The sequence below is a fragment of the Polypterus senegalus genome, chromosome 11, assembly GCF_016835505.1.
Source record: "Polypterus senegalus isolate Bchr_013 chromosome 11, ASM1683550v1, whole genome shotgun sequence".
Classification (NCBI taxonomy): Eukaryota; Metazoa; Chordata; class Cladistia; order Polypteriformes; family Polypteridae; genus Polypterus; species Polypterus senegalus.
The window spans coordinates 154,520,036-154,534,787 of NC_053164.1; the positions used below are offsets into that span (position 1 = coordinate 154,520,036).

At 37.9% G+C, this 14,752-nt stretch overlaps 1 protein-coding gene across 4 annotated transcripts in view; it reads left to right on the forward strand.

Moving 5' to 3' along the window:
* Positions 1-14,752, forward strand: part of chrm2a (cholinergic receptor, muscarinic 2a) — a 656,161-nt gene that overhangs the window by 80,777 nt on the left and 560,632 nt on the right. The window lies entirely within an intron of this gene.

A 14,752-nucleotide genomic window follows, 5' to 3' on the forward strand; every position in this document is an offset into this window, starting at 1 on the left:
GAAAGCTAAATCTATTTAGCAGCCAGTCATCATCATCTGTAAATACATGCTCTCTTCTGTCAAATTGAATTGAATTCCTTTATTATCATTGTATGATATGAGATTCAGTATGCAAATTCTCCATAAGCTTATTTTCCTATAAAATGATGAAATAACAATAATAATCATAATAATAATAATAATAATAAGATAAAAAAATGAAAAATATACAGTATGAAAGCATAAGTACAATATACATGTACATATAACTGACTGATTGAGTGCGTTTATAGCTCTTGGGACGAAGCTGTATCTGATCCTCGAGGTCCGTGCAGGAAAGGCTCTGAAGCGTTTGCTAGGAGAAGTTCAAATAGATTGAGCACATGACTTAATGGAATTCATGCAGATGCTGGTGGTCTTCCTGAGGCTGGAAGCTGTATCTCGATAATCCTTTACGCTTTTGACACAATCCGCACACAGATACAATGGGTTAGAATACACTGAGTGGTGTGCACTGAGAGAAACTACGCTAAAGCCGCTGCAATATTTGGAATAGCCTTGCCATTCAAAATGTTGTCATTAGTAATATGACATGCAAAAAACTTTCTGTTTCAGGTATGTGTTCAACATTTCTTGCCTTGCATTTCTTGTCATCCTACTATACATTTAATCAGATCGTTGTAGACATAGAATGCACATGAAATGTATGTGTTCCAAATAACAATATAATATTTACCCTATACATCTCCAGGCAGCTCACACTGAGATAAATAGACTTGAGCTAAAGTAAATCTGTGGCAGTGGGGGGATGGGATAGCAGGCTAATTGCTACTTGCTGATCAACACATTTACAAAACAAAAGACGCTAATGGAGATGTGCGAAGGAATTTAAGGTGGCCCAGGATTACAAGTACATTTTTTGCTCATTTCATTAGACCTCTGGGTTAAGTTCAGAAACTAGAGATGTAAACATTTTAAAATGACAAGGAATGCTCAGTAGATGTAACCTTTTCTCTTGTTTATTTCTTAAATTACATGATATATACCCATTCCAATAAACAAAGATTATAGTCATTGTATGCATTAAAGTGAAATTATTTTGGTGAGTGCTTAATATTTAATTAGATTCAAATTAATATTTTCTCCATAAATACCTTTTAGTATATTGTACTTTTATAGAGCCATTTTGTAAAAAAGGAAGAAAAAAAGAAGAAAAAAATGAGTACTTTTTTTTATTAACTTTCGTGATAAAGAGGTCAGCAAAGGTAACATAAGGTGGAATTAGACTAAGCAGAGCAGGGTACATTACTGGGAGTGGTAATATAAAATAATTTAACTTATATTTTCCATTCATTCTGCTTGATTTTACTTCAAGGTAGGAATATCTATAATGATAAAAAGTGAATTATGTTGTTTTTTGTTTTTGCAAAAGCAATGCTAAATATTCAAGTACAACACAAAAATCCAAAGTGAACATTAGTATGTATTTTCAAGTGATATGACTGATGGAGTCACACAGGCAGATCTAGGGTGCGAAGCAGCAAAGCTGAATGAGTTTTCTCTGCCAGTTGCTTAAACTGGGCTTGGCATACTGTAGCAAGAAAGCTGACACTGGAGCGGTTTAGCTGTCTAAGGAGTAGTGATAAAAAAGCAGTCAAACACCACAGAATTCTGCTAAGAAGAATGGGCCACAATTACTCAGGCAATGTGAAAGAAAACCCTTGCACAAGATATTTAATTAAGGTTTTTCTTGCTAGAGGTATTGTCACCAGTTACTGAATTAATTGAATTTCATTAACTGTCAATGAGATTTTCAGTCAGTAAATGGTACTCAGACCTTAATATAAAAGCATTTCAGCTGTACGTGTGAAACATCACCTAATTCAACCCAAAATTGTACATCATTCACATGTTTCTCAACTCAGACTTTACAAAATGTATCTGGGTCATTATGAGGCCATTGCAAAGCTAGAATGCTGTCTTGTCTTCCTCATCTAGATGAATACTAGCCCTCTTACCCTAAAACAATGGAAAAAGGCAAGAATTTTGTTACTGTCAATTCACTGACTATGTTGACCTGTTACTAAAATATTGGATACTTTCGTACTTTTAACATAAAATACAGCATTCTTCTTTCTCTGGTCTCTGGATGTGTAGGGGAGAAAAGTATGTGATCTCATTTGAATTAGATGTAGTATTGTATGTTTTTACCAACTTCTAATTTACTTATTGTAATGCAATTCTTAAATTCAATGACATATATAAACATATAAACTAATAAACAAGTTATTTGTTATTTATTCTTCAACATTTTTCCACTATTATTATGTTATAAGATCTGATTGAACGTCACAGATGTCTAAATATGTGAAACTGTTAAATTTTAATCTCTTTTAAGCCACACTGTATGCAGTGTGGATCAATATTATATATGAAACCATGAAGCCAGATGGAGAATCAGTTTTTTTGGTTATTTTTTGCAGTGAAAGCTTTATTTTATTGCATCTAATGCTGAATAAGCAGAAATGTTGATTATGAAGACATCTGCAGTATAATGTGTTCTACCAGGAAATATAGTAATACTGAATGAGAAGAAAACTTAAATGCTGCTGCATTCATGCTTTCTTTATGCTGGAGCTCATTCTGTAGTTTTAAATGAAAGAATATAAAAAGAACTGCAGCTTAAACTTTATCCACCTGAACTGCTTCAAGGAGTAAGTGATTCTGTCATAAGATTGAAAGGGTAAAAACAAAGATTACTAAAATTAATCTTAAAATTACTGAAATCAATGCAGCAATCTAATCTGTACTTAAAAACATAATGAAATGACCTTCAAACCCTTACCCAGTGCTAATAATCTTCCTGAATCTTTTAGAAGTAAATGAATTCTTAGCTGATCATTTCTTGTTTTGTCTTAGCAGGTTATTTAACAGTAAAAATAAGACACCAAAAAGCAAAACCAATAAGATCAATCAGTTAGTCCCTTTCATAGATCACAAAAGTACACAACACTTCACAAAGCAAATAAAACACAATTCAAAGTGATGAGGTAAAATGCAAGATTATTCAATACCACATAGGAAACAAAAGAAGAAATGTCTTTACAAGAAATGAAAAATTAATGGAAGCAAAATGACAGAATTAGGTGATCATATATTAGAAACAGTTGGTTCAAAAGAATTGCACTTTTAACTGACTGAAATGTGAAAGAGAATGTGGGTTTTCAGCATTATTTGAATTGGTCTTATAATGGACTTTAACAAGCAAGTTAACAGTACAATCCCAGAACCTTACGAAAAAACTCATAATCCTTCCACCTCTCCATCAGCATCTTTTGTTTTGTAAATGTGTCAATCAGCACAAGCAGCCTGGTATCCCACCTCTCCGCCCCCTCCACCCCCCTTAACGGAGCTAAACTCAGGCAAAAAGTTCTTCCAGCTCAAGCCAAGGTGCCTAATATGTGTGTGATTGATATGCTTGGAGTTGTATTGGGTAAATAATTAAGTATATCATTATTTGGAATACATGCATTCCATGTGTGTTCAAGGTCTACAAAGATCTGGGTAAATGTAGGATGAAAGGAAATGCGAGAAATGCAAAAGATGCTGAACACATACCTAAAGCAGTGTATATATTTTTACATGTACTAATAATGACGTGAAGTGTATAATGTGTGTTTATCAAATAAACACGTACGCTTTTATTCAAGAATATAACCAAAATAAAAAAAATAATCCAATTTACATGTTGCTGTCAAAAAGTTACAAACCCAGACTCAAATGCCATTCAACAGAAAGAAAATACATATTCCTGGATGGTGTAAATGTATGAGCTGCTGCCTTCTGACCGAAAGGTTGCAGGTGCGAGTCCCGGCACTCCGCGTTTTGAGTAGTGAGCTGCTATTATTATTATGATAATATAATAAAAACATACATTTAATTTGAGTCTGAAACACCAGGTGTAAATGTTGTCGACTTGTAAAAGTTGGCACTTTTTATTTATTATTTAGTTTTATTCTCTCAGTGATGTTCATATTGTACAACAAACTTGCCTCTCCCTCTCTGAGTTGATACCATTTATCTCCATTCTTTTCACAAGAGCAGTGATGATCCGAGTTGGTACTGTGCTTGATTCTGCTCAGGACTATTTGTTGTACCGGCAATCAAAGATACAATGTCCCGTGACTGTTATCAGACTAGACAAAGGCAGGACCGTAACAACAGACAGCTTCTTCACAACTTTCAGTGGCTAATATCAAATCGATTCTAATATATACAGAAATGTGCTGACAGTACTCCATCATTATACACAGAAGTGAGATATGCTGCTCGCAGGGCTCAGTACTGGGACCTTTACTGTTTTCACTTTACATGCTTCCACTGGGATCTATCATTAGGAAACATAATGTTAATTTTCACACGTATGCAGATGACACTCAGATCAACATTTCAATTAGATCAAATGAAATTTCTCCGATATTGCTTTTAATTAGTTGTGTTAGTGAATTAAAGGAATGGATGGATGAGAACTACTTGTCTTTAAACACAGATAAAACAGAGAGGTTCATTGTTGGAGGGAATGACGCTGATCACATCAATATTTTGTCATCATTTAACTTAGTTGGAATCACCATTAATTTTACTGAATCACCCACAATCTAGGAGTTATCTTTGACTCTAGCATGTTATTTAAAGCGCATATTACAAAGCTGTCCAATTCATATTTCTTCCATCTTAAAAATGTTGGGAAAGTAAGGTGCTTTCTAAATAAACAGGTTCTGAGATATTAATTCATGCGTTTATTTATAGTAGGATTGACTACTGCAATGCAGTGTTCACGGGATGTTCAAACTGTTCTTTATACAGCCTCCAGTTAATATGAAATGCTGCTGCAAGAATTATTACAAGAACAAGAAAATATGAACAAATAACTCCAGTTCTTAAATCGTTACACTGGCTCCCGGTTAAGTTTTTTGGCAGATTTCATAATCCTCCTTTTAACATTTAACATTCCTTTAAAGCATTAAATGGCTGAGGTCCGGCTTACTTGTATCAACTTATCATGACTTACAAACCAGAGCGCACATTAAGATCTCAAGATGCCGGTCTTCTTATGATTCCAAGGATTAATAAAATAACAGAGGGAGGTCAAGCTTTTATTTACAGGGCCCCTAAACTGTGGAATAGTCTGCCTGCTACTATAAGAGATGCCCCTTCGGTCTCAGCTTTTAAATCCTGGCTGAAGACTCACTACTTCAGTTTAGCATATCCTGACTAGAGCTGCTGATTAGTTGTACAGACTGTATCTCTGTTGTTAGTCATTAGCACTAAAACATAAGTAACATGTTCGTTATAATTTGTTACTAACCCTCACCTATTTTGTTTCTCTTCTCTATACTCAAATGTGGCACTTGGTGCCACGGCCCACCTGCCAAGTTGTTTTTCCTGCCTAAGGTAAAGTCATCCCTGATGGAGGATCACAGGAATCATGGGGTAGAGGGGTCCTTTCATTGGATTGGCTGGCCCAGCGCTGTTTCAGCTGTGGAATGGCCAAATGAGGGAGGCAGCTTGATAGCTGAGGTCTCCAGGACTCTAAACAAATCTAAATCATATTATCTGATATCATCTACTGTCAAATTCTGCTCCGTACTTGTGAAACTTTTATTTTTATACCGTATTGAGGATTTGTTCTGTTCTGTTTATTGTATTGTATTGACCCCCTTCTTTTTGACACCCACTGCACGCCCAACCTACCTGGAAAGAGGTCTCTCTTTGAACTGCCTTTCCCAATGGTTCTTCCATTTTTTCCCTACAAGGGTTTTTTTGTGAGTTTTTCTTTGTCTTCTCAGAGAGTTAAGGCTGGGGGGCTGTCAAGAGGCAGGGCCTGTTAAAGCCCATTGCGGCACTTCTTGTGTGATTTTGGGTTATACAAAAATAAATTGTATTGTATTGTATTGTAATAGACTACTGCACCGCAACGTAACTGTGCTTGGCACCACAAGTAAAATGGGACTTCCACCTGCAGCTAAAGTCACTTCAGTACGCAAGCAAGTCACCACACTAGTGTTTGGATCTGACAGTGACATGCTGATGGTGAATGTGCACAAAAAGAAGAAGTCTCTCTGCATTTTCACTAGCATGCACCGTAATGCGGAGTACAGGCAAGATGGATAAAAAAAAAAAAACATCCAAATGACAACTCATGTTCAAATGGCATAGAGTTTTCAAATAGTGACGTTTTCATGTATGAATGTTTGTGTGCATGCGTGAGAGATGTAGAGACAGATTTAATCTCATTCAAGTGGTTACTGGAATATAAAATAAACACTTTTGCAACGGTGTAATGAAACAAGTGTGCTTTTTTCAAGAATAAAACTGAATAACAAAATATTCAAGTGATAACAATATACCAAGAAGACATGATTCACCAGAGTTTGTGTGTTTGCTTATAACCCTTCAACAATATATTTTACAGGTAGCAAAATTTTACTCTGGCTGCTACAGACTGAAATCAAAGGCTTATTCATTTTGGGTGCATACACCGTCAGCATGACACTGCCACTGTATATCCAATGCAAAATAATTTTCGTGTCATTTTTGAAAATATCCTCATATACAAAATAAAAAATAACTCAATTGTTAAAGCGTGCTTCTATCATCTTAGGGCATTAATTAAAGTCTAGCCTTTTCTTTCTGCAGCTGATTTTGAAAGATTAATGTATGCCTTTGTGTCTTCTCAGATTGACTATTGCCACTCCTTATACACTGGAGTCAACTGGTTTCCCCTTGCTCATCCACAATTAGTCCTGAAGGCAGTGGCAGTCTCCTAAGAGGCACATGAAAACAAAATCACATCACACCAATTTTAGTTTCACTTCACTGGTTTCCTATTCATTACAGGGTTGATTATAAAATATTGTTTTTTGCTCTTATCTTACTGATCTGTTTCACATTAATTCTCCCTCATGATCACTTAGGAGCTCTGACCAGAAGTTACTGGCCGTGCTGAAATCTAGTCTTGAGCTCAGAGAGGACTGTACCTTTGCCATTCTGCTCCTAAGTTTTGGAATAGTGTATCCCTTTATATTGGGCTTGCCCCAACTTTGGTCACATTTAAATCCAAATTTGTTTTATCTTGTTTATTTTTAAATTATATATTTAATGTTCTATATATGGAAGCTGTGGCTTTAAATGTGCTCTTTAAATAAAATGTATTTGACTTGACATGGGACAAAACATACACACATTAGAGTAAAACAGCAATTAAATTGGATTTCTAATTATGAGTACATTTCTTGAAACAAGTCACTGTGAAAGCAGCACATCACCATCACTACACAAGAGTCACTGATACAGCAGGAACAAGGGCAGGTTTCTTTTTGTTGGCTGAGGAAAGAAACAGAGTTGTTTAGACCATAATGTACCAGCACTAGTCACTGAACCACCATGCCATACAAAGTAAGAATTCTTACATAGGTGTCAAAAACAAGCAGTAAAACAAGGTGCAGCTCAGTCGCCACATGGTCTGCTGAAACAGTGCATGATCGCGATCAAAGTGAGGTGCTTTACAAAAAATTTAAAAAGATGTTAATGTAAAAATTTATCAAAAAGACTTATGATTGCTGCACAAAAACAAAAAGCAGCTTTGGAAACAATCTTACCGTATTATTATCAATTTTTTCCTTTTATGCCATTGGAAGCTGAAAAGAATTACATCCAGTTATCATGATTTTTCATAAAAGGTTAGTTATTTTGGGGCCAGTCTGCTGGAATTTCAGAGCTTCTCACTTTAGTGCATAAGTCCAGGTAGATAATCATATGGGTCCCGGCTAGACAAGGACCCCGGCTGTCTTTGACAATATATATATATATATATATATATATATATATATATATATATATATATATATATATATACAGGCTCAGGTGGCAAATAGACATGGAAAGGCTGGCTGCCTAGACAAGGGTCTGGGCATTAGATGGTATCCAAAGAATAAGTATGCTGGCATCCTGGCAAGAATAGATGGAGGAACAATACCTGGCCAGGAGGCCAGCTTGAAGGAAGGACAGGGGGATTATTCAGGCTACATACTCCCCTGAACTGCTAGATTGCAGTAACTCAGGAGGCTTGTACACCAATAGACACCCACAGGGTGTACCGGGAGTTGTAGTGCTGTAGATCATCCTTGTTGGGGTTCCTGGGTTCCACCAGTGGAGTGCTGCTAGAAGCTTTCTGGGACTTCCAATTTCTGAAACACTTCTGTTGGGCTATGTCCTGGCACTGCAAGTAATCAAAGGTCCAAGTAAAAAGGAACCACCTTGCTACATTAAGGTAAGTCCGAATCGGGAGAAAGAAGGACAAAGAAAAGAAAACCAATTGCCTGAAAATCACTTGCAAAAAGTTGCTCAGAAAGCTTTATGGTTATCCCCAAACCTGGACAGTACATGTTTGTGTGAGACTGGCTTTTAAACCATTATGTTGGTTTTGTGCTAGCAAACAAATCCCAATCCTCCCTAAACAAAACAAAATGGTGTTGCAGTAAAATAAAATCACCCCCTCCGTCAGGCGCAGGGAATGTCAGAGAGGGGGTGATAGAGGCAGAGACAAGCAAACAATCGAGCACCACACGGGAAGTATATCTTATAGCATTGAGGAGTTTTAGTTAATATGTAATACATGCTCTGATTGGGTAGCTTCTGAGCCATCTGCCAATAGCGTCCCTTGTATAAAATAAACTGGGCAAACAAAATGAGGAAGCATTTACCATAAATTAAAAGACCCATTGTCCGCAGAAATCCGCGAACCAGCGAAAAATCCGTGATATATATTTAGATATGCTTACATTTAAAATCCGCGATAGAGTGAAGCCGCGAAAGTCAAAGCGCGATATAGCGAGGGATTACTTTAATGAATTTATCAAATGAAACAAACACAACATAGAAATAGAACAAACATTTTTCTGATTCACATTTTATTGTAATAGGTAATAGAAGTGGTTATTCCAGAGCCTTTGGAAAGGGTGACATACAGTTAGGTCCATAAATATTTGGACAGAGACAACTTTTTTCTAATTTTGGTTCTGTACATTACCACATCGAATTTTAAATGAAACAACTTAGATGCAGTTGAAGTGCATACTTTCACCTTTAATTCAGTGGGTTGAACAAAACGATTGCATAAAAATGTTAGGCAACTAAAGCATTTTTTTAACACAATCCCTTCATTTCAAAAGTAATTGGACAATTGACTCAAAGGCTATTTCATGGGCAGGTGTGGGCACGTCCGCCGTTATGTCATTATCAATTAAGCAGATAAATGGCCTGGAGTTGATTTGAGGTGTGGTGCTTGCATGTGAAGGATTTTGCTGCGAACAGACAACATGCAGTCAAAGGAGTCTCCATGCAGGTGAAAGAAGCCATCCTTAACCTGCAAAAACAGAAAAAACCCATCCATGAAATTGCTACAATATTACGAGTGGCAAAATCTACAGTTTGGTACATCCTGAGAAAGAAAGCAAGCACTGGTGAACTCAGCAACACAAAAAGACCTGGACGTCCACGGAAGACAACAGTGGTGGATGATCGCAGAATCATTTCCATGGTGAAGAGAAACCCCTTCACAACAGCCAACCAAGTGAACAACACTCTCCAGGGGGTAGGCGTATTGATATCCAAGTCTACCATAAAGAGAAGACTGCATGAAAGTAAATACAGAGGGTGCACTGCAAGGTGCAAGCCACTCATAAGCCTCAAGAATAGAAAGGCTAGATTGGACTTTGCTAAAGAACATCTAAAAAAGCCAGCACAGTTCTGGAAAAACATTTTTGGACAGATGAAACCAAGATCAACCTCTACCAGAATGATGGCAAGAAAAAAGTATGGAGAAGGCGTGGAACAGCTCATTATCCAAAGCATACCACATCATCTGTAAAACACTGTGGAGGCAGTGTGATGGCTTGGGCGTGCATGGCTGCCAGTGGCACTGGGACACTAGTGTTTATTGATGATGTGACACAGGACAGAAGCAGCTGAATGAATTCTGAGGTGTTCAGAGACATACTGTCTGCTCAAATCCAGCTAAATGCAGTCAAATTGATTGGGCGGCATTTCATGATACAGATGGACAATGACCCAAAACATACAGCCGAAGCAACCCAGGAGTTTATTAAAGCAAAGAAGTGGAAAATTCTTGAATGGCCAAGTCAGTCTCCCGATCTTAACCCAATTGAGCATACATTTCACTTGTTGAAGACTAAACTTTGGACAGAAAGGCCCACAAACAAACAGCAACTGAAAGCCACTGCAGTTAAGGCCTGGCAGAGCATTAAAAAGGAGGAAACCCAGCATCTGGTGATGTCCATGAGTTCAAGACTTCAGGCTGTCATTGCCAGCAAAGGGTTTTCAACCAAGTATTAGAAATGAACATTTTATTTCCAGTTATTTAATTTGTCCAATTACTTTTGAGCCCCTGAAATGAAGGGATTGTGTTAAAAAATGCTTTAGTTGCCTCACATTTTATGCAATCGTTTTGTTCAACCCACTCAATTAAAACTAAAAGTCTGCACTTCAACTGCATCTGAGTTGTTTAATTTAAAATTCATTGTGGTAATGTACAGAACCAAAATTAGAAAAACGTTGTGTTTGTCCAAATATTTATGGACCTACCTGTATGCGTTGTTCTCTGTATGCGTTCTAAATCCATCACAATGTCCAGTCTCACGTTCGGTATTCTGCTGTGTCTATGATGTGCTGTTGTGGAAATATCCCCCATGAAGTAGATCTGAAGGAACTTGATTGTCCCATCAGTTAATGGAAGTAATGATTCTATTGTATGGTAAACTTGACCTTGCACTTTGAATGTGGGCATGAACCTGTCCTCTCGTATTTGTTTAGATGTACCAAAAGAAGTCATTTGAAAACAGGAATTGTACTTGCTGATGTTGTTCAAGAAATGCTTTGAAATTGGTGTTGATCCTGACATCAAATAGTGTAGAGTTTCAGGTGCACGAAGTAGAGATTGCAGTTTCACCTTCCCATTTGAGCAACACAATCCCGGTGACTCTCCTTTCCATTTTAGAGCTCTACAATGAACACAAATATGATCCATTTGGCCAATAACAGCGACAAGATGTTCATGATATGCAACCTATCAGTTATATGTGAAAGCCATATTTTTTTAAATCGTGCTGCATTTGTCCACGTGTTGCATCAGCAGCCCTTCGCCTGTTGGTAGACAGCCTGGTTTCCCTTTCATGAGATGTTTCATCCGCTCTTGCATCAGACATTTTTCCCAACCAAACATACCCCATGACCTCCTTGTCACAAAGGAGCCTCATGCCCAGTTTGGTGGCAATAGGACACCGGTGCAGATTTGTATGGCGGACAAACAAACATACATTGACTACAGCCTCCCTTCCCTTTCTTTAGATGTTTCATCCAGTTTTGCATTAGCAGCCCTTCTCCTGTTGGTTTCCCTTTCATGAGATGATTCATCCGGTCCTGCATCAGCAGCCCTTATCCTGTTGGCAGTATGGAGACATGTGCGGAACTGTCTGTGAAAAGGTGCCCTGCGCTTCACCCCGAACATTTTTCTCAACCAAACATACCCCATGACCTCCTCCTGGTCACAAAGGAGCCCCATGCCCAGTTTGGTGGCAATCGGACACCCGGTGCAGATTTGTATGACGGATAAACAAACATACATCGACTCTGCTTTATATATCAGATATAGGAGTACTTGACAAAGGAACAACAACAACAACAACATTTATTTATATAGCACATTTTCATACAAACAGTAGCTCAAAGTGCTTTACATATTAAAGAATAGAAAAATGAAAGACACAATTATAAAACAAAATAAATCAACATTAATTAACATCGAATAAGAGTAAGGTTCTATGGCCAGGGGGGACAGAAAAAACAAAAAAACTCCAGACGGCTGGAGAAAAAATAAAATCTGTAGGGATTCCAGACCATGAGACCGCCCAGTCCCCTCTGGGCATTCTACCTAACATAAATGAAACAGTCCTCTTTGGATTTAGGATTCTCACGGAAGGGCTTGATGATGATGATGGTCACGTAGACTTCTGCCTTTTAATCCGTCCATCATTGTTGGAGCATCATGAAGCTTTGAGTAGGTGGTGGTGGCGCAGGCCACCGGTCACCGGAAACAGAAACAGAAAAGAGAGTAGGGGTCAGTACCGATTTTAGAGCCACCATGAATAGTTATTTTGAGGAAATTGAACATATAGAGTATCAGGATTAAGTTAAATTAAGATTAAAATGAAGTTATAAAAAGGCCATGTTAAAGTAATGTGTTTTCAGCAGTGTTTTAAAGTGCTCTACTGTATCAGCCTGGCGAATTCCTATTGGCAGGCTATTCCAGATTTTAGGAGCATAACAGCAGAAGGCCGCCTCACCACTTCTTTTAAGTTTTGTTCTTGGAATTCTAAGGAGACACTCATTTGAGGGTCTGAGGTTACGATTTGGAATATAAGGTGTCAGACATTCCGATATATAAGATGGGGCGAGATTATTTAAGGCTTTATAAACCATAAGCAGAATTTTAAAGTCAATTCTGAATGACACAGGTAACCAGTGTAGTGACGCTAAGACTGGTGTGATGTGTTTGGATTTTCTTTTCCTAGTTAGGATTCTAGCAGCTGCATTCTGCACTAGTTGCAAACGATTTATATCTTTTTTGGGTAGTCCTGAGAGGAGTGCGTTACAGTAATCTAGTCGACTGAAAACAAACGCGTGAACTAATTTCTCAGCATCTTTCAGTGATATAAGCGGTCTAACTTTACTTATGTTTCTTAAGTGAAAAAATGCTGTCCTAATGATCTGATTAATATGTGACTTAAAATTCAGATTACAGTCAACAATTACCCCTAAACTTTTTACCTCCGTCTTGACTTTTAATCCTAATGTATCCAGTTTATTTCTAATAGCCTCATTGTATCCATTATTGCTGATCACTAAGATTTCAGTTTTCTCTTTATTTAACTTGAGAAAATTACTATTCATCCATTCTGAGATACAAGTCAGACATTGTGTTAGTGAATCAATAGAATCAGGATCATCAGGAGCTATTGATAAGTACAGCTGTGTGTCATCAGCATAGCTGTGGTAGCTCAGGTTGTGCCCTGAGATAATCTGACCTAACAGAAGCATGTAGATTGAGAATAACAGCGGACCCAGGATAGAGCCTTGTGGAACACCATATCGGATATCATGTGTCTTCAAGTTGTAATTCCCACATCAAGGAAGCATTTCTGGAATATGCATAAGCTACACAATACAGGGAGGTCTTCCTCCAGCAGCTCTCTCTGGTAACACCCAAGGATCCAAACAGGGCTGCCATCCGGAATTACAAGTCCCATGCAAACCTGTGGATTTCTAAACTGAAAGCCACATATGACACTTGGGGATGAACTGTTTCTGGTGGGCAGCTTCCCCCAGTCCATCCATTATTTTTTTCTCCCTGACAGGAAAACAGAATAGGACTAATCCCTTTATTTCAATGAGTTGTCAGGCCATTCATTGTAGCTGTTACAATGGTTTTAAATCGGTGTTTGACCTGCCTTCTACATCCTCATCTCCCCTTTGCTTGATGGAGAATCTTGCTAGGCTATGTTTCACTTGGATTATATTCTGGGAGAACATGAAGAAAGCAAAACCTTCTACCAAGTGCTTTGTTGATTGTACACAGAAAGCATCCCAAAGTTTAGGTCAGGGCAGAAGGTGTGGTTCACTACCCAAGACATTCGGCTAAGGTTCCGTCCTGGAAAATGACTCTTCACTGTATTACTCCTTATTCTATTGTTACTCTGTTGTTACCTAGTTAGGTCCGGGCTCTTACAGGCTGACTCTGCCATCTCATTTTCATTTTCATCCCACATTTCATGTTTCTTGTCTAAAACTGGTATACTCTTTTACAACCCCAATTCCAATGAAGTTGAGACATTGTGTAAAACGTAAATAAAAATTGAACACAATGATTTGCAAATCCTTTTCAACCTATATTCAATTGAATATACTACGAAGACAAGCTATCTAATGTTCAAACTGATAAACTTTATTGTTGTTTTGCAAATCTTCACTCATTTTGAATTTGATGCCTGCAACACGTTCCAAAAAAGCTGGGACAGGGGCAGCAAAAGACTGGGAAAGTTGAGGGATGTTCAAAAGACACCTGTTTTGAACATTCCACAGGTGAACAGGTTAATTGGAAACAGGTGTTTGTCATGATTGGGTATAAAAGAAGTATCCCCAAAAGGCTCAGTCGTTCACAAGCAAGGATAGGATGAGGTAAACCATTTTGTGAACAACTGCGTGGGCAAATAGTCCAGCAGTTTAAGAACAACGTCTCTCAACGTACAATTGCAAGGAATCTAGGGATTTCATCATCTACTGTCCATAATATCATCAAAAGATTCAGAGAATCTGAAGAAATCTCTGCATGTAAGCGGCAAGGCCGATTACCAACACTGGATGCCTGTGACCTTCGATTCCTCAGGCAGCACTGCATTAAAAACCGACATCATTCTGTAAAGGATATTGCCACGTGGACTCAGGAATACTTCAGAAAACCATTGTCAGTTAACACAGTTCGTCGCTACGTCTACAAGTGCAAGTTAAAACTCTACCATGCAAAGCAAAAGCCATATATCAACAAAACCCAGAAATGCTGCCGGCTTCTCTGGACCCAAGCTCATCTGAGATGGACTAACGCAAAGTGGAAAAGTGTGCTGTGGTCTGACGAGTCCAC